This window comes from Oculina patagonica, chromosome 7, assembly GCF_052425735.1.
Source record: "Oculina patagonica isolate OP01 chromosome 7, crgOcupat, whole genome shotgun sequence".
In the NCBI taxonomy this organism is placed as follows: Eukaryota; Metazoa; Cnidaria; class Anthozoa; order Scleractinia; family Oculinidae; genus Oculina; species Oculina patagonica.
This window is the reverse complement of record NC_135764.1, coordinates 29,126,960-29,146,934: the sequence shown is the minus strand read 5'-3', so window position 1 is coordinate 29,146,934 and position 19,975 is coordinate 29,126,960. Positions and strand designations below refer to the sequence as shown.

At 37.9% G+C, this 19,975-nt stretch overlaps 1 pseudogene; it reads right to left on the bottom strand.

Annotated features, from left to right (window-relative positions):
• Positions 1–12,294: 12,294 nt before the first annotated feature.
• On the bottom strand, positions 12,295–18,536 carry LOC144659821 (uncharacterized; annotated as a pseudogene).
• Between the last annotated feature and the right edge of the window lie 1,439 nt (positions 18,537–19,975).

Genomic DNA, 19,975 nt, shown 5'->3' with positions numbered 1-19,975 from the left:
CATGCGTGGCCGAGTGGTAGGACGCTTTCTGTTGTAATCTGGAGGTCCCCGGTTCAAGACCTGCCCCTGCCACTAGCTGAATTTGTTTCTCGGTTGTCCCGAGTTCAAATCCTCGATCACGCTTTGTACATAGCCAGCTGGTCTGCCTCCTGCCAGTTGGGATTTTTAACCTTTTTATGTTCATTTAAAATATTTGTTTCCTCTGTTTCAGTGACATGCCTGTAAACTAGCTATCTCGAAGAGATATGAAGCTAAGTGCATGACCACTATAAATAACATTCACATTTACATTTTACATCTTCCTAGTGTGTTCTGGGGGTATGCCCTCCAGAAAAGTTTGAAACCTAGAAGCTCTGAAGCGCTTTCAGAGACATCCCCCCTTTCATGACGTATTTCTCGAGAAAAATCAATCTTTTTCAACTGGGTATAATTTTTGCAACATAACATATTTTGTTTTTAATGTTGGGTTAAAATCTAGACAAAGCAAGTGCCTTGTCTTGCCTCTTGCCAGTTACGGCCCTAAAAAATGTTTGGTTTTAAATTTGCAACGGATATTGTATCTGCAAAACATTTGGGTGCCTACAAGAGCACTGCATAGAAAAACTCTCAAAAAATGAAAGAATTAAAGAGGGGTACTTTTCAAGGAAAAGGAAAATTGAATCGAGAAATCGGGAAGTTCTAGTAACTAAGGGTTCGAGTATTGGGATTCTACAGAAACCCATAATGGGTTTCTGGATACTACTCATGTGTCACTGCATTAGTACTGAAAGCCAGCTACTCTACAGGTACACTAAATACACAAAGGTGAATTTAACTGAAATCCCATGAAGTCAACTTATTAGTTTTAGCGTGAAGCTAATCTGAATCTTTAGGTACGATGTTCACTATAAGACCAAATGATACTTTTAACAGATAGCACGCCCTTCTGTTTTTGTCCCTTAATCGGAGAGTCACTTGTCTGAATGGAGATTTTTCATACCATTGACGTACACATGATTGATTTGATTGCTAAGAATAAACGTTATTGCATTCGTTGTCAATCTAGGCTAAGTATCATTTAAATTCAATGTGGTTTTTTTTATGGAGAGCAGCTAGTTTTGCAGCAAATCTGAACCTAGTGTATATTTTTTTCCGTATTTTGATTTCCTGTGTTATTTATAAGTGGCAAATGATTATGAGGCGGTTATTGTTAAGCTTTATTAAAGCGCGATTTTTTTTAGCTTCTCTAAGGGGCGCAGTGTTTTTTTCTTTAGCCTGCGAATACAGCCGCCTCTCATTCCCGTGTAGGCCTTTCTCGATTATGCTAGCATTTTTTCGGCATTTTTTGGGAAAACGAGCATTTTTTTCGTTTTTTCTTGAAAAAGAATTGCTAGCATTTTCTGTCATTTTTCATGACTGTGATCCAGATTTCAGCACTCAGAACTCAGAAGGAAAATAAATAAATAATCCTAAAGTTTCACAATTTTGGTTACTTAATTTGATTGCTTTCTCTCTGTTTCGACTGTTTGTGCGTTGTGTTACTTGTGTACTTGTGTTGTGTTACTTGTGTGTGTACACCAACGGAAAAAAAGGTATGGATGGTCATCGGGTAACTCTTTCTCTTGCTCAGCCAAGATGGCGTCGGCCATAGACCATGGTAGTGCTTCAAATATGACTGTTTAGTTGCTGTTGGCTGGTAAAGTTTTAATTCTGACCCAAGTTTTATAAACAAACAATTATTAAGTATCACCTGTTGTTGATATGCGCATATAATGTAAGAGTTTGTACGTTTTGTTTGAAATAAAACAAAGCATTCTTTGGAATTCAAGTGGCATTTTCTAAAGAAATCAGGCATTATTTTAGCATCTTTTTAGCTTTATGCGAGAATTTCTAGTAGCATTAAATGCCATTTTTACTAGCATAATCGAGAAAGGCCGTCCCGCAACGAAGAGCGAACGGGAATGAGAGGCGGCTGTATTCGCAGGCTATTTTTTCTTGTAATTTGGACCTTTTATCTCTCTTTTATCTCAAGACTGATGTAATATTTTATTCAGTGTAAAGTCGCTAATGATTATATCAGGTTGTTATCAAGCTTCTTTGAACGGAAAAGAAAGAGTTTTCTCCTTTTTTTATTATGGCAAGACTAATCTCACAAGTTTATTTTCGTGCAAATAAAACATACCTTATTCAGTCTTACTAATTTCCGCGATTTTCCGCGCGATAATCGCGAAATTTAACACGCGCGAAAAAAACATTGCGCGAAATTTAAACACGCGAAAATTGATACCATATTTTGAATCAAACAATAAGAGTTTTAAATGTTTAGAACTGCAACTATCCCTCCTTGAAAATATCTTTCCGTCTTGTTATCAACTAGCACCCTTCCTCTGATTACCATTTTCTTCAGCTTGCAAATCGGCCAAGACCTCTTTAGCTATACTTCAGTCACCAAAGTTCCGTTTGAAAGTTCTTTGTAGTTACATTGAACTACACCTTTGTATATTTCCAGTAGTTCCTTAGTCATTAACGACTGATCCAGAAAACACTGACTAAATCGCGAAATTTAGTACACTTTTGCTCTAATTTTTCTTGCAATCGCGAAAATTGATATTCGCGAAATTCGCCTCCCGAGTTTTCGCAAAATTAAGTACGTCCGAAAATTAGTAAGAATAAGGTATTTCCATGTTAATAGTTTCACACCAGCAGTCGCTTGAAACTGAAGCAAACATCTCGAAAGTGACCTGCTTAAAAGAGCTAATCTTTTACACGGCAACTCGGTAATAACTTCTTAACTGTTGCTCTCAGTCAAAAATAGTTCTTACATCACAAAGTAATGTTATTATTTTTTTTAATGCCCTTTTAGCTATTTAGCCATGTTAGTAATGCACCTTATCTCTCCATGTAAACTCTATAGTCTAGTTTCTTGCAGAGAGAGATTTTTTAACGCCCACGAAAATGACAAAAATAGAAAAGAATGCCGTTATTTGGAACGGCTTGAAAAATATTGGCTCGTATATCCAATTTATATTGCCAAAGCAGAATGAAAAAAGACCCAGCAATCACGAATACTCGGGTGACTTTTCTTATCTGTCCGATGGCTTTTGATAACTCTGAAATAAACGTCAAAATGTTTTAAATCTGATACTGATATAACGAAGAAAGGTGGTTGCCGTCAATAGTCGTTTACATTCAGTTTATAATCAATTTCAGTGAAGACAATAAGAAAAGGTTAATCTAACGTACTTTTCTTCCGTGCAGCATGTAAAGTTGTGTAAGGGTCCGAATTTACCTTTAATGTAAAAGTTTTTTTTAGGAAACTAAACGAGTTTTTTTAGGAACGCAAAAAGAGGTACACAGTGTTATCACTTTGATCAGTTCAGAAGTATTTCAGCGACAAAATACCAAGAGGTTAACTTTCCGCACTTGTCGGGATCGCAGCAATTCAAGTCATATGTAACAATTCAGGAACAATTTGAGGAAGTCACTTTTATTGAACTGTAATTAGCTTAATTTAGTTTAACTTTAGGAATTTAACTTTTGTAATTAATTTTAAATATTTATTATTCACCTATTTATTTATTTATTTATTTATTTATTTATTTATTCATTTACTCACTTAGTTTAATTTTTTATGTAAATATTTCACTGAAAAGCCCCGTGGGACGTGGAATAAATGTATGTGTGTATGTATGTATGTATATGTATGCCTTCGTAAAGTTAATGCGAATTTTTTTATGGCGAAATTTTAGCGTGTTATAAGTATCACAAAAAAGTAAATTTAAGCTTAATTATGCACTATCAATTCGAAAAGTGGCATTAAACAAATATGTTCCTTAAATCTACTTAAATTTTCTTGAATTCTCAACAGCTAATTATATATCTTACATAACTACTTCCACTGACTCCTTTACTAAGTGATTTTTTTTTTGACGAAAAATAAATCACGTATGTATAGGATGCCTTTTGAGCTTCGAAGATTTGATTAAATCATTTATGTTATTTTTTGTGAATTTGATAGATCGGTATTACTTCAAGTAATTACACAGCAAGAAAATTGGGATTTACATTAAATGAAAGGTGGTTAAATCTGGTGTAAAGTCGGTTATCCAACTTTACACCGTCAATTAAATGTTGTTAAAGGTGGTTAAACCAAGCTTTACACTACCGTGTGTAAATGTGATTTAAACGGTTGGTGTAAAGGAGTCTCTTTATCTGCCTTTATACTTGAGAGTAAAGCTGGGATAAAGGTCAGCTTTAAAAAATGTAAAGTCAGTGTATAGCTGAATAAATTCCACATTTATTCCAGCTTTATTTAAGCTTTACACCACGGTAAAGTTATATTTTCATGCTGTGTTAAGGATTGAAAAAAAAAACTCACATCTCAAAATTGCCCACCTTTGTTGTAAAGTCCCTTTATACGACTTCTCTGTTCAGGAGCAGTCTCGCCTCAAGACTAACCAACGTTGCCACAATTATCTTTACCGAAACCCGCCTCTTTTATAGATTGCAGCTCACACGTATGAAAATCAAATATCCTTTTAATGGTGTTGAAGTAGAAAACGACGGGGACTAGCGGTAACTACTCCAACACTCGGTTTTCTGCCAACTTGCTGGTCAGCAAACTCTATCATTGATCTTGCTCGCGCGCTTATAAAGGCGCCAAACTTGAGCTGTCAATCAACTGCCAAAAACACTAAACTTACAAATTTAGGCTTACGTAAGTTCATGCGCAGCCTGTTCCACGTTCAACTGCGACTGCGTCGTACGTCACCTTGGCCACGAACCTTCGAAAAAGTTTCTTCCCAAAGGATCTTCATTTTCTCGAATTTTAGTATCATGACAGGCAAGTTTGGTCCAAACAAGAACGCGCGAGCATTATAAAGTTTACAAGGAACATGTTTACAAGATAATGGTTAAGAGTAGTGCTAAGATTTACAATAAAGGTTGTTGTTGAAATTTTAGGAAAGGCTTAGGTGTTACAAGAATACACTTGCGAAATACAGTTTCGTGGGAGGGGTTTACCCCTAAAAATTATCCATATCATTAACGGAACGCGAGTTGGGTACAAACATGATATTTCGGCATCTTGCTTTAAGGTCCTTACACCTTTGTGCGAAGTTTGAACGTGTTACGAAAGTAATTAAACATTGCAACTAAAACATCGTAAAAAGTCAGTAAAACAAGTAAAGTTTGACAGAAAAATTAGACAGAATTTTACTAGTGCGTAATAAAATCCAACGAGACTATTTTCAAAAAGTGCGGTTACAAAAAGTAGTTTCTGAATTTTATCTTATTGTTCTCAACAACACCCGTGTGTAAACAATCGAGTTCTGCAGTTAACACAGCTGGAAATAGAAAATATATTTTAAAAAGCAATGATGCCCAAGTAGTACGTTTGATTCCAATTCAATCGAGAAAGATAGCTTATAAGTTATATTTAAGGTGTACAGTTAAAAACAACTAAGTTACATTGCTCATTTGCTTATGCAATAACATTTTTGTAATTGATACATATTTTGTGGAAAGACTGGTTCCTTGGAGACGTTACATGTTTGTACAATGACTATTAAGTTACAAGAATATATCAATTGATCAGTTAACTAAGGAAAGCAAGTCGTACAGTGTTTAACCATAAAAAGTTGATGTTTTTGAACGGTTATTTTGCATAACAATTTTAAATTTTCGCGTAATACATTCATTTCTTTTGACACCTTTTGTGGAGTTATTTTTATCATCAAACACTTATTTCATCTTTGATTACGGTATCAATTATATACTGATTTTTTGGGAATGTTTGAATTGAGTGCAATTTTGGTTGAAGTTATCTTTCTTATCTAGTGTGTGTGTGTTTTTTTATAACGAGAGTCAAGGTTTCTTGTGAGTTACTTGCCGGAAAACAGTTTTGTTTGACTATTGAACGACAAAGTGAATTCATAATATTTATTCATTCCTAGGTAGCCTACACTATCAACCATTGTTTTAAGAACAAGGGACGTGCTTGTTTGCTTATTTATGATTAAATAGATCTTGACCTTTTTGACCTTAGATTGGTCAACCGCGGATTCTTTCCTGGAATAACTTGTTTCCTGACCTTAAGTTGTTTATACACTGTATTCGGTGATATTTTTCTAGCAGGAAACCTTGGCCTTATTTTCCCACGTTCTGTAAGTGACAAAGAACCTTTTCAACTATTGTACAATTTTATTAATTTTTGTACACCTTTGTTTGAACAACCATGTACGCAAGTATTCTTTTAAATTCGGCTTGTACAAACGACTGCTCTGAACTCGTAAACAACTTAGTATTCATTTATGGAAAGGGGTCGGACTGTAGTTACCGAATAACACGCCTCTTCTTCTTCGAGTTTAGTGGAAAAGTTGTTGTTGAACTTTGTACACAAAGAAACCTATTTTCAGCTCTAATTGTACAGCTGTATTACTTGTAACTGTTTTTGTTGAAGAAAAACAATGTTTGTAATTTTTATATTGCTCGCGCTGTTTTATTTTGGCCCGGTTCACGTTCGGTTCGTAACGAAATTTTGGAAAGAAAAGCGTTTTCGACATCGCAATAAGCTCGAAGGTTTTTATGCTAATACATGAAACGCGCAGTCGTACTACAACGAAAACTAACTGCGCAAGTCATTACGTAAGCTTAGATACATCAAATTTGACGTTTTGACAGAGATTGACAGCTAGAAATCTGGCCACTTTAAAAGAGCGCGAGCTGCTTTAAAACACCAGAGAATTGAGAACAACATTGTCAGAAAAGGTTCTACGCCTGAGTGTAGTGATTATTAAAGAAGTTGGAACAAGACGAAGTTGTCCGTCATAACTGCTTAAAAGTGGGAGCTGCTAGTCCCCCTTAAACCCGCTTTTAACAACAGTTTTCATGTCCCAAGCACCTAAAACGTTTCAATATTATATTTCGAACTGCCCAACACCTATCTCTTATCACCAAAAATACTTTTGACTCAATTGTAACCACGAATAAATAACAAATGGGAACTTAATCGTGCTTGCATTTTTATTGTTTTACATTATCCTCCCCTTAGATTGAGCTAGTCCCCTAGCTCACAATGGGTAATATATAGATTTAGGCACGCCTAAAAGCGGAGCTCCCCATTTATTTAATTTTCACTGGAGCTTACAATGTTTTCATTCTAGTGAATAAGCGGCCAAAGTACTAATGTTTATGGCGGTTTATAGGTTCACGACAAATTTAAATAGCTCACGCTTAAACCGAATGTCAGCAGTACGACAAAAATAATAATCTTAAAGCGGGGCAAAATCATTACTCATGGCACGAAAAATTACTTTAGAGTACAGTAAATTATCTGCTTCCTAGCAATAGAAAATAGTTTCGCGATCCTGTAAAAGTTTCGCAGCAGTTTATTAGACTCCACAATATCTATTACATTGATATAGGATATTCAACGTGAATCGCTGAGTCTGTCGGATTAGCTCAATCGGTAAGGTGCCAGTCTGCGGATCGGAGTCAATTTTTTCAGAAAGTAGCTTCAGAAATAGAAGCATCTTAAAGGCTATTGACACACGGACATGGGTTTAGACCAAAATTCGTCCAGTCTTTTGAAAGTCGTTCTCAAGCTGTTTTCTCGGACGTCCGCATCGTTCAGTTCATCTCGGGTGTAAATTCAATATTTTTTTTACTGCAATGACAAGTCTGATACGGATATATTGAAGGCCACCTCAAATTATTAAACAATATTTAGGCAAACCTTGGTTTAACTTGAATATTTTACAGCAAACCTATTTTGAAGGTGCATAACAGCAGAGGTAGAAGACAGAAATGCTTGTCAGAATACTTACGTGTAAAAACATCTATTTTGGTCACTCCACAACCATACTTGAGACTTTGTTAAGATTTGACTCACTTTGTAACTTCCTTCATGCGGATCAATTTAGGTTTCTGGGAAACTGCTCACCTACCCCTCCCCAAACCTAACATTTTGCCCAAAGCGATAAGTAAGGGTTAATGTTAGGTTTGGGGAGGGGTAGGTGAGCAGTTTCCCAGAAACCTAAATTGATCCCTTCATTCTTTGGCAATCAATGCAGATTTATCATGACTAGGGCATTTCCCACACACTACAATAAAAATGTGCAAGTTTTCATCATTTTTATGCACATTTGTTTATACTCATTGATATGTTATTCCCCAGGCATTATTGCATTGCAAACTAATTCAAAGAAGGATGGCCATAAACAAAAAGAAAGACAAACTGACAACCAACTGAAAAAACTACAGCATCCACATATTAATGATGCTAAGGTTAGTGGGGTACAGTTAAATATTGTATCGTAATCATTGCCCAAGTGCTGCTGATATAATATTTTATTAAATTCTCAACCTCGGATGTTGCATTTCTAGCTTTCTGATTGGTTCACTGAATCCCTGTTATCAGCTCGTATACCTATGTTTGACCTTATATGGGAAATGAGTGCGGCAAGTGCCGCTCAGCGTAAAATTTTTCTGCAGGAAGCGACAGTTCCATCAGAAAAATGGTTGAAAACAGCAAATTTGGCGAGCTTTATAAACAAGAAATAATCAGCGGTGCCTACAAAAACCACAGAAATGCCATAGTAAAATTAACTATGCAAAATAAAAGGATTGATGCCGAATGTTTAATTAATAATACTTGTAAACGCACAACAAGAGCGAGTGAATAAAGTAGAAAAGCAGCAAATAGTTTACGAAAGAACGGCAAACTGACACAGTTTTATTCAGTGTACGTCATAAAACTAGGCTCAGCACTTCAGTAAAGTTTGTTACCTTTCAATCTTGGTTTTGTCCTTTAATACTTCAATAAACGAGTTCCACTTTGAGCTCAATTTCGCTTGAAATAATATAGCAGTCTTGATGACAGCCGTGGAGCCGTAAAGAAGTACAATGTTGCTAAAACACGTTTTAGGGAAACAAGCTTCTACAGTGAACGGCTTCAGCAATCAACCACTAGCTATTTCTTCAACTCGTTTTTATTCTAATCGTTGTCTTTCTGGTTACAACAATTCACTCTCGCAGTTCTCTACAATTCTGAGCGATAATTCTTGCACGCGCGTTTTTAAAGGGACCAGGCTACACTGTCAATCACTCATCCAAAATGTCAAAATTACTGATTAAATCCTATGTCATGACCTGTGCAAAACACGCCACGAGAAGGTGACAGGACGGGAAGGTCTTCTTTTCAGAACATTAAAAGGTGCGAATTTTGATTTGGTTTTCTGCAATTTCAACTAAAGTGCACACCCTAACTGGTCCAAATAAAACCACGCGAGCAAAGTAAAATTTACAAAGAATGATTTTACAGAACGATATTAACTTAAGGTTACAAGGTGTACCGAAAAATCCAACTTAAAAAAAAAAAAAAAAAAACAAAAAAACAAAAATAAAAAACCCACCTACAGATTACTAATGTAAACAAACCAACAACAACTCTAAGGTAGATTTCGGGGAAGAAGGGGCGTTCCTTGAATTAGCATTACTACGCCCACATACATATATTAATACTAAGTTGTTTACGAGTTTTAGGACCAACTAAAGGTGTTACCAGCAGTTCCTGGTGTACAAATAAATTCCAAGTCGTGTTGTACTATTATACAATATTCAAGATAAAAGAGCAATCACTTGTGTAAATATCAATGTACAATCTTTTGAAACCGGAGATAATAAAAAGATAAGTCATTAAGTTTGTTATGGTTTGTTATGGTTTGGTATGGTTTCGCTTCGGAAAACAGGCGTATTTTGGAATACGAAAACAGAACTAACAGTCGAAACAACTCAAGAAATCTTTTAATACGATACCAGAAATTATTGTATTGAATAAACAACCTGTGAAAAGTAACCTAACGTGTTACCGATACGTCAGTGAAAGGATATGATTGGTCAATCCGTAGAACAAGTTAATTGCTTTTCCAATGCGAAACCAAACGCTTCCTGATCAAAGTAAAATTCTAAAGATACCGACAACGTTACAACTCTATTTTTTAAAACTGAATTTACATAAATATTTATTGATCACGTTCCACATTATTTTCGCGCGTTTTGTACTTGTATTACCAAAGTTCCGATTTTTGTTCTTTAACAATGTAAACACTTGCTTCGTTCGACTTGCACAAGACTTGTAGTTTCCAGAAAAGCTTTTGCTTCGGATCTTCTCGTTGATCTCAACTTTTGTCACAATTTTCAGGATATTTAGACGACTTTAGAGGGGATTGTTCGAGGAAAATCTTGGGAAGAAAAAACTCTCTCGCTCGCTTTTCTCGTGTGTTTCATTCAACTCAAGAAGTGAACACCGCGCCAGAAATTTTCGCGCCTCCTCATACTATCACTTCGTTTACTACAAAATGAAATGTCCAGTCGATTTAAACTTGAGAAGAATTTAATAAAACAATTATTCCATTCGCCCTTGTTGGATACGGGTCCGTTATAGCCAACGAGGCGCGAAGCGTTGAGTTGGCTATTTGCCACCTCGTATCCAAAGCGGGCTTATGGAATAATTGTTAAATACTCAAACAAACCCATAAATCCAACGGGTGTCCCATGGAGCTCCATTCTACCATGCCCCCCCCCCCCCTCCCCCACACCCCTAAATAATATAATTATAGGTAATAGTGAATGGAGTGTGTGGCGAACAATTCAGGGATTAATCGTATCTATAACAAAATTCTCGATTTTGATTGGTACTGTGCGCGCCTATTTAACGCGTAATCAGGCCATTTTCACAATTATTTCGAAACATGATTTCCCCCTTTTTTTTTCTTTCTTCCATCTCTCTTTATCATTCCCACCGGAGCCCCCACTCCCAAACGCCCCAGGTTGGGATAAATATAGGCGCGGAATGGAATTGGACGAGCGGGAGCTATAAAGGCCCAAATGTGAGCCATCGCTGCGGGGAGGAGGGTGGAGCGACGATCAGATGTCTGCCGTCCGTTTAAACGAAGAGAGTGAAAAACAAGACAAAACAGACTTAGTTATACTAACTAGCCAAAAATTATGCACAGTAGACTCCCTAGAGTATATACAGAAGCAGAGAAGTACACAAGTGATATCCCAAAGGAATTAGGGGCGTTTGTGCTTGAGGGCTCCCAGTGCGAATATGTCTATTCTTTGCAACAAACCGAAGCAAAACAAGCAGACAAGCAAAAAAAAAACAAAAAAATAATCTTAACCCAAAATCTAGGAAAACGTCCATCGGGGAGATAACGTTTAAGAAATGTATAAGCTCGTAGTTGTCAACCGTTTTAGCGATGATAACAAGTTACATGTATTCTGATTGATCGCAGTGGCGGTACATTTTCAAAGAAAAAATGTTCGACACTTTTTTGCCGAGGTGAACATGTTACTTGTTGAGGGCGAAGTGACTTGTGAAGCTAACTCGTTATGCTGGCGTACTATCAAGACTACGGTTAGCAAGAATTATTGTTGGATTGTGTACTACACTGGTGTAACTAAAGTACGAGCGTCGAGTAACGTTTGAAAGTAAACTGGCTACTTTGAGTCGTAGAGATAGTATGGTTATGTCAGACTTCTGATAAAGTTAATTGTGCGGGTTCGCACGGGTCGAATCTAGATTCTCCTCAAAGGAAATTAAGCAAAAAGTACGGCAAGTGAAGCTTGATATAAGTGCTTAGTTTGGGATTAGCGTAGCTTCCTACGCAATATTACTGCGATGAACTAAGGGTAGAAAAAAAAGCGAGGGTTTGAGGTCAAGTAGGCGGGCAAACGCCTCTCTCCGTGTTCCTTCGACTTACCCTCGCCGTTCTTCGTGCTAATCTCGCTTTTCGCACCTCTCCCCAACTAACCGAACGCTTCAGGAACAGGCTAGTGTAAGGTGTTATTAAAATACGTGTAATCTATGCGAATTAGAAAGAAAAGAAAAAGAGACAGGACTTGTAAATCCATTTATCCGTTGCGCAAAACCGTCTTTTTTGCTCGTTTATTTTCTCGTTTGCGTGTTTGTTTAGCCAGCAACCAAAAGTCTACTACTTCTTTCCTGTTAATTTTGCCCGATTCTGAGGCTCACCCAGGGGTTTCAAGAAACAGGAACAAGGGAACATGGCCATTAAAATTTTGGGAACATGGGACATGGGAACAAAAGCATATTTTAGGGAACAGGGAACACCAAAATTGAAGAAATTTAAGGGAAGACCGAAATCAGTACAAGGGAAATTTTTGTTGCGATCATGGAAACATGGACGCCCCCTGGGAGTTCCTCGATTCTTCAAGATCTGACTACAGTAAATCAATATCTGCCTTTTTAATTCACGGATTCTATTTTCCTTCTTGCCGACTAAGACACCTTCACTCGATCGTCTTGAACGACCACACGTCCCCAGTGTATTTCACCTTCCCGCCGACCTTGACGTCAACTCGCCAGAAGTACTGAAGGCCGCTTTCCAACGGCTGAAGAATCTTCACCACGTTGTTTTCGTTAGCAGCCTCGCCCTGCTCCACTAGATCATCTGCTTTAGTTCCTAAGAAGAGAACATGGGCGTCTCCTTCAAAACTGTTCAGCCACATAAGGACGTCACGGCTGCTTGCCTTCACAGAGGTCGAGTTGTCTGGCGGGACGGGATTGCTGGCTTTGTACATCTTTCTACCCGGGATCCAGTACTTTTTCTTGGTCTCTGTGATGTCATACGGTCCCACGCCGTTTATGTTGTACAGAGAGCCATTCCGAGGTCTGAAATCCATATTGTCAGGGTCCATTAGCTGCGCTCGAACATCTCCAATGACGTTGTCTTTGAGGATTCCACTCATGGGGTAGAGTTTCTTATTGTGGACGCCGCCATTAGCGATGTCTGCCGCGTTGTACTCCACTACGGTGTTATGGTTGATTGGTACTGGGTTTTTTCTGACGTATCTGACAACGAAGTAAACCAAGAGTGTGATAAGAAGAAATGAGTCTCTAAGGGACGGACGATTATTTTTTTGGAGGGGGGGGGGGGGGATGAAAAAATTGAAAAAAATTGTTTGCAGGACCTGGAAAGACAAAATAAATTGTTTGCAAACACGATATGTATAACAAAAAATAGTAAGAATTTCGAAAAAAATGTTTGCAGCTAGAGGTGCATAAATAAAAAAAAAGTTTGCAGAGGAAAATTTTTCATCCCCCCCCCCTCCAAGAAAATAATGGTCCATCCCTAAGTTGTGTTTACAGTGTAAGTAATTGCAAAGGAGCCTCTTGCCTCGTTATCGTCACGGGATGCCTACTTAGTCAATCCATCGGATCTAGAGACTTTGTTCCCCTCGACCAGTAATCGGGAAGCGATTCGACTTGAGTGGCCAATTCGATCACAATTACCTGGACTTCGATTGAGTGGCCAATTCCCTCTATAAGACATGTCTACCGGGAATCATGGTAGTTGTTTTTAGCATTGCCAAGTCTTGTGCATTTTATGAATACAACTCCATAATTCCTAGCAGGCAACGCGTCATAAAGGGAATCAGGCATTGCGGATGCCTACCTGCAAAAATTAAGGTTTGAGCGCGATCGGGCTCTTTGTTTTTCTTCCAGTCATTTTAATTACCTAAAAAAAACTAATCAAAGCGAAGGAAACACCGTACCTGAGCACACACAAATTGCACTTATCGCTTTGTCCGTCAGCATCTCCATGTTTGCTGTATTTATGGAACACCAAGTTATGGTCAACCGTGTGGTAATCCCCCTTCACCATCATTCCATTGGTCTTACGGATCACATTCCTTCTCATTGTACCATACTTGCCGCCAATCTTTAGAACTCCATGCTTGTCGATCTTTGGCTCTCCGTCAAAGCGGAGCCCGTACTTGGGGCTGTCATGAATCCAGTTCTGTTCAAAAACCAACTTTGTTTGACGCTTTACTTGAACTTGCATGCCTGCGCCATCATGCGCAATCATTCCCCAACACTGTCGGCTGATGTCGTTCAGCTTCGCCTCAGATTCGTAACCCGAGCGGTAGCCGACAGTTGCACCGTTGTAACGAAGGGTGTTTCTTATGAACTTGTCTCCGATACTATTTGAGTATACAGTGCCGCCGCCTGAAATTGATGACAAAGGTTTAGCGAAGTTTTCAACTGAATCAAGCCGATTTATGCCCATAAATTTTTTATGACAAGCTAATTTAGTCAGCCAAAATACATAAACAATTCCCTCCATTTGCCACGAAAATATGCGATATTTTAAAAAGTATGCGAAAATATGCGATATATATGTGATATTTTTCCAAGGACATTATCTGTTCCGAGAACGAAACTCGAGGAAAATTGTAATCATCATCAACATCATCATCATTATCATCATCATCACATTAAAAAAAAATATTTTTTTTAAAAATCTTTTCTCAAAGGTTTAAACGTCTAAGAAATTCTGTCGGCTTTCCAAATGTTATATGTTTGTTCAAAATGTTCAGTTCTATTCAATTTAACTGTTACTTTAGGATGAAAATTAAACTAAACGTGCAAATGTAAATCGACAAATTTACTGGGTGATATCACCTGGGGGGACAATTATCATGCGAAATTGCGCGGAATATCGGAATTATCGCGTGGAATTTCAGGAGGCTCGATGTAGTCTTTTTAGCCGAAGGGTGGTTGTTTGGAAAATTAAAATTATCTAGGAAGCCAATGTTCGATTTTTGCCAAAATACACCATAATGATCAAATATGACCAAATTTTAATTTTTTACCCGTCACTTAATCACAAAGGTTACCATAGCAACGATTGACGTTTTCTTTTGTTCTCAAACAAGCTTGATCTCCTCGAAATCTAGATTGACTCTTGGTGTTTATTTTTTGATATGTTAAAGTTCAGTAGATTGACTAACTGTTGACGAAATTTTAGAAAAATCTGTAAGAGCGTTTTCAAATAAAATGTCAATCGTTGCTATGGTAACCTTTGTGACTAAGTGACGGATAAAAAAATAAAATTTGGTCATATTTAAACATTATGGTTTATTTTGGCAAAATCGAACATTGGCTTCCTAGATAATTTTAATTTTCAAAACAACCACCCTTCGGCTAAAAAAAGCTACATCGAGCCTCCTTAAGCCACGAAGAGGCAAACATAAAAGTATGTTGGCGAAAGTAATAATCGCCCCAATTTCGCCTTCCCTTTCCGCCGCCTGGTTAGCTCAGTTGGTAGAGCGCCGGACTGCTGTGCGGGAGGTCGAGGGTTCGAACCCCAGACCGAAACAACACTCAGGCTCTCAAATGGTTAGACATCTGCAAATGGTTAGACATTCTAAAAAGGACGATAAACCGTAGGTCCCGTCTCCTGTATTCTCAGTCTTGTAGCAGGGGACGTTAAAGAACCCAAACATTATTCGCAAAGAGTACGGCACGAAGCTCCCGGTGTCGTGGTCTGACCTTTGTGTGTAATAAATTACAGTATGTGTACAGCGCATTTGAACATATACATATGGAAAATACGCTATATAAATGCATTATCATTATCGTTATCATTACCAGGCACAACTAATCGATGATCAATGACATCAATTGGTAATCAATGAGTAATCGATGGGTAATCAGTTGATTAGTCATTGATTATTGGCGATGATCAATGAGTAATCGATGACTAATCGAAGCCGAAAAATTTTGTGGCCTATCGATTACTCATCGATGACATCGATTACTCATTGATGTCATTGATTACCTATTGATGTTATTGATAACTCATCGATGACCCATTGATTACTCATTGACTATTTTACTATGCACAAAATACACATTTCTTGCTTTCTTGTACCATTTTTTTCCTTTGTGATTTTTTATCTTTGTAAGACGTATTTTTCTTCGTAACTGGCGTTTCTGCTGACGAAATTACGCCTTCATAAAAGGTCAAATATAAACCTTCTGGCATGTCGAGACGTTGTGCTTATCACAAAAACAGATGATTCTTAATTGTGCAATATTTCTGATATTTCACTTTACCTAACTCTTTACTCACTAAAAAAAAAACAACTTAACACGGACTAACTCGTCTGAAAATGAAACTAACAAGTTCGCTGACAAGAATCGACTACGTGGTTATAGATTTTGCTCGGTTGATGTTTGTCAGCAAAGTAAAACTGCTTCGGGGAAACAGCCGGCATAAGCAGTTGCATTACTTACCGGAATGAGACGATATCGATGAGTAATGAATGAAATCAATGACTAATCAATGCAATCAATGACTAATCGATGCAATCGATGACTAATCGATAACCAAAAATTTTGTGGCCTATCGATTAGTCATCGATTACTCATTGATCATCGGCAATAATCAATGACTAATCAACTGATTACCTATCGATTACCTATTGATTACTCATTGATTTCATTGATGCCATTGATGTCATCGATTAGTTATGCCTGGTCATTATCATTATCTTGCAGTCTAAGAGCGCAATGGGTACACTTTTAAAGTCAGATTTATTTTGATCGTTTAAAACAAGAAATCAAACATTATACCTCCTGTAGCCACGTTCATGTTTGCTCCACTCCAGTCATTGTACTCAAAGAGGTTATTCTCTACTACGTCACCGATGCCCTGGTATTTGAGAGCGATTCCGTCTGTTCCATAAAACGTGTTGTTAAAGAACCTCACAGAACCTTTGCCCGAGACCACCTCGGTTCGTTGAGGAGGCGTTGTGTCTCTGAGCATGCGCCGATTGTAGGACGGGTAACTGAAATTGAGCGAGTGAAATACGAGCTGGTCATTATAGTTCTTTTTACTTGATGAGCGGGCTTGCATTGTCGTGGCGAAAAAAGTAATATCTTTGAAGATCACGTGCTTGCAGTCGGTGATATTGAAGGAAACTGGTTTTACCTGTGTGGAGAAAACGGAAGGTTATTTCTTTGGAAGAAAAGCTTCGGGCCTGGGGGGGACTTCGGGTAGTCTGTGGTCTTGAAACTTTTTCTAAATCGAGAATTCAAAGGAATCGCGTAAGCCCGTTTAAAGAATTTTTTAAGTTCCACAAATGATGGAAAAACAACCCAATTGGAAGCCCGGAGGGTGAATAGTGGTGAAGATAAATTGGCACGGATTCTTTTTACTGATTTTTCATTAACTTTGAGCTAATATAAGTTGTCAAATTTACCCAGGGGTATAGACTGAGATTTTATTGATTTCAGTTTCGAGAAAATACCGAACGGATAAAACTCGAGTTCCATGTCAAGTTTCACCTCACTTTCGACGAAAAATCAGTTAATAAAAATATCGTTAACATTAAGTGTTTAAAAATGGTTATAGAATGTTCTTTAAAATCAGTTTTAAGGGCTTTCCAGTTGTCATGGTTACCGATTTACCTTTCCTCTGACGTCACGTCCCTCGGGAGAGTTCCCATCTGTGGTCATGACGTATAAGATTCCAAATCCATTCTTCTTCTCGTAGAACCACTCACCCGGGTTATCAAGAAACTCCAGCTTACTTTCCAAGAAATATTGATTGTTTTTGGGTTTAAAGTTTAATTTCTTCCCAAGTTCTTTATTAGCATCCTGATAGGTAAACCTGTCTAAAAGAATAAAAATAAAATTTCAAATAAAGCAAAGAAACTTTAGTTTTAACCGAAACGTAGATTTCTGTGGATGCCTGCAATTGCAAGTTGACAGTCATCGAGACACTGTTATTCATACATTCAAGTCATGTAAAGTCAATGCTGAGGCTATCCCAGGCGTTTAAGGAAACAAAGAGAACGTGGTCATAAAATAATTGGAAACAAGAGGAAAACAGGAAAATAAAGCTGGGAACACGGGAACAATTAATCTGTGTTTCTGACTCAGAAAAAACGTTTTAGGGAACAGGGATCACAAAAATCGACAAAATACTTTTAGGGAACAAGATAACACAAGGACACTTTTTTTTGGGAACAAAGGAAATGGACCCCCTGTTAGGCTTCAATGCTTATTGTCGTGTCACGAAATTCTATTATTACTAGCGTGACATACCTTTATTATGACTCAGTACTTCTCTAGTGAACGTGCAAAAACTCCCAACATTCAACACGGCCATCGCACCAGTTGCATTGATGCCACTTTCGGCCAGCTTGTGCTCGCCTCCATCTATCATAAGCCCGCGTTTTGATTTTTTAGACGATTTAGCCCAATACTGGCTGTCAAAGACGGTTTTGTCAGACCACAGTGCATTGGGCCAGCGGGCGTTTGTCATCATCTGTTCGTCTATGAATAGTTGCGTGACATCGTGGTAAATCACCCCCTTGTAAGCGCCGTTCGGCATTTTCTCCCATTTCGCGGGCGTCAGAGGTATGGTGCCGTCCATCTTGGTCACGCCATCAGGGCTGCCGCGGATGATGATGGGAGATTCTTTGGTGCCGTGTTTGTTGGCGATGGTCACGGTCTCGTGGTAGGTGCCAGGCTGGATAACGCATTCGTCACCAGGCTCTTTCAGATTGTCAATACAGTCCTGGACCTTGCCGAGTGTCTTGTCAAATAGCTTGTTATTAACGCTGCGTTTTCCGCCGTTTTGACTGCTACTAACGTAGAATACTTTACTGTGCACTGGAGCCGTCAGCATCACAACAACGGCCAAAACCAGTAACAGTTTAATTGCTTGAGGTGCCATGGATTAAAAAGACACTTGAGAAGTTGTTCTTTGTCTAGTAAAAAGAATAATGAAAGTCAATGAATCAATGAAACAATCAATCAATCAATCGATCGATCAGTCAATCAATCAAGGAAAGAAGGAATTCGATAAGTCCTGCATTATGTATTTCAGAAGCTTCATTGGTGAGACTTATTATCACCAAGAAGTTTGCTTTCAAAGATGTTTGAAGAGGGACTTTTTTATCGGAAGCGATTGCATCAGGCAATTTTGAGTCGGGGCTTAAGTTCCAAAGGGCTTACTTTTGAAGGGGAGGAGGAAGGGTTATTACTGATCGCAATGTTACAGTAGATCAATACAGTAGCTGTGTTTAAGAGCAACAGTTAGCTTTATCGACTCGTGTGTCATTTTCAGCCTGTCTATAGCTACTAAATTTAACTTAGTAAGAAGCTTTATTTTCTACTATTACTTTATCTGTAGTTCATTACATGATATTGTTACGAAATTTATCAAAAACACTGTCCGATTCTCGTTTTACCGCTCTGTAATTTTCTCGTATTCATCTTATAATTTTATTTGATTGCAGCAACAATGTGGTATGTTCTACCAGGCGGAGAAAACCGGCAGAGATTTTCTGAATAACTGAATTGCCGCAATGAAACCAGTTATTCCGTTCTACATTTCTTAAATGATTCGTCTGGGGACATTAAAGAAAAGGGCGAATAAAACGCCAATTCGCTTTTCTGGCCATGTAATTGAAGAGTGTATTAAAAACCTGATATTGAACTTACCGCGGTCTGATTGACGTTCTGTGTCTGGAAGCTTGCGAGAATTCAATGATTGAACATCCGTTGATACAATTGAAAGAATAATGGTAAAAAATACCAACACTTAATTCTGTTTTTTTGTTTTGTTTTTTTGTAGCTAGCTTATAAGCTATCTTTTTGTGCTCTTGGGAAGCTTTAAACAGCTAATTAAAAGGATCTAAACTTACGAGACAAAGAAAAAATTTCCATGTTTTGGTCTGTTTAGTGACCGATGTGTTGATACTTGTCGTTAAGCAAACTTATTACAACATTTATTTGCTCGCAATGTGGAGGTAAAGACTTTTTGAAATAACTGATAACATTTGGTCATTGAGCAACTGGGGCCTGTTCTGATCTTCTTTGATGCACAGAACGAAGAAGCCTGTTAAAAGTAGTCGAAAAATAAGTGGTTAACGACTAAAAGTAAAAGGTTGAGGCGGGAACTGTGATCAGTCTCCCGATTGTAACATTATAATACCGAGATTTGTCAACGACCGGCGAACACACGACGGCACCAGTAGCCAAACATTTACCTGTTTACTTCGATCTTTTTTTAACCAATCGGAAGGTTATGTGCTGAATGGTACAATTTTTTGAGTGGAAGAGGGTTGAAATTCACTTGGTAAACACGGAAATTACTTGCGCGCGCCCTTC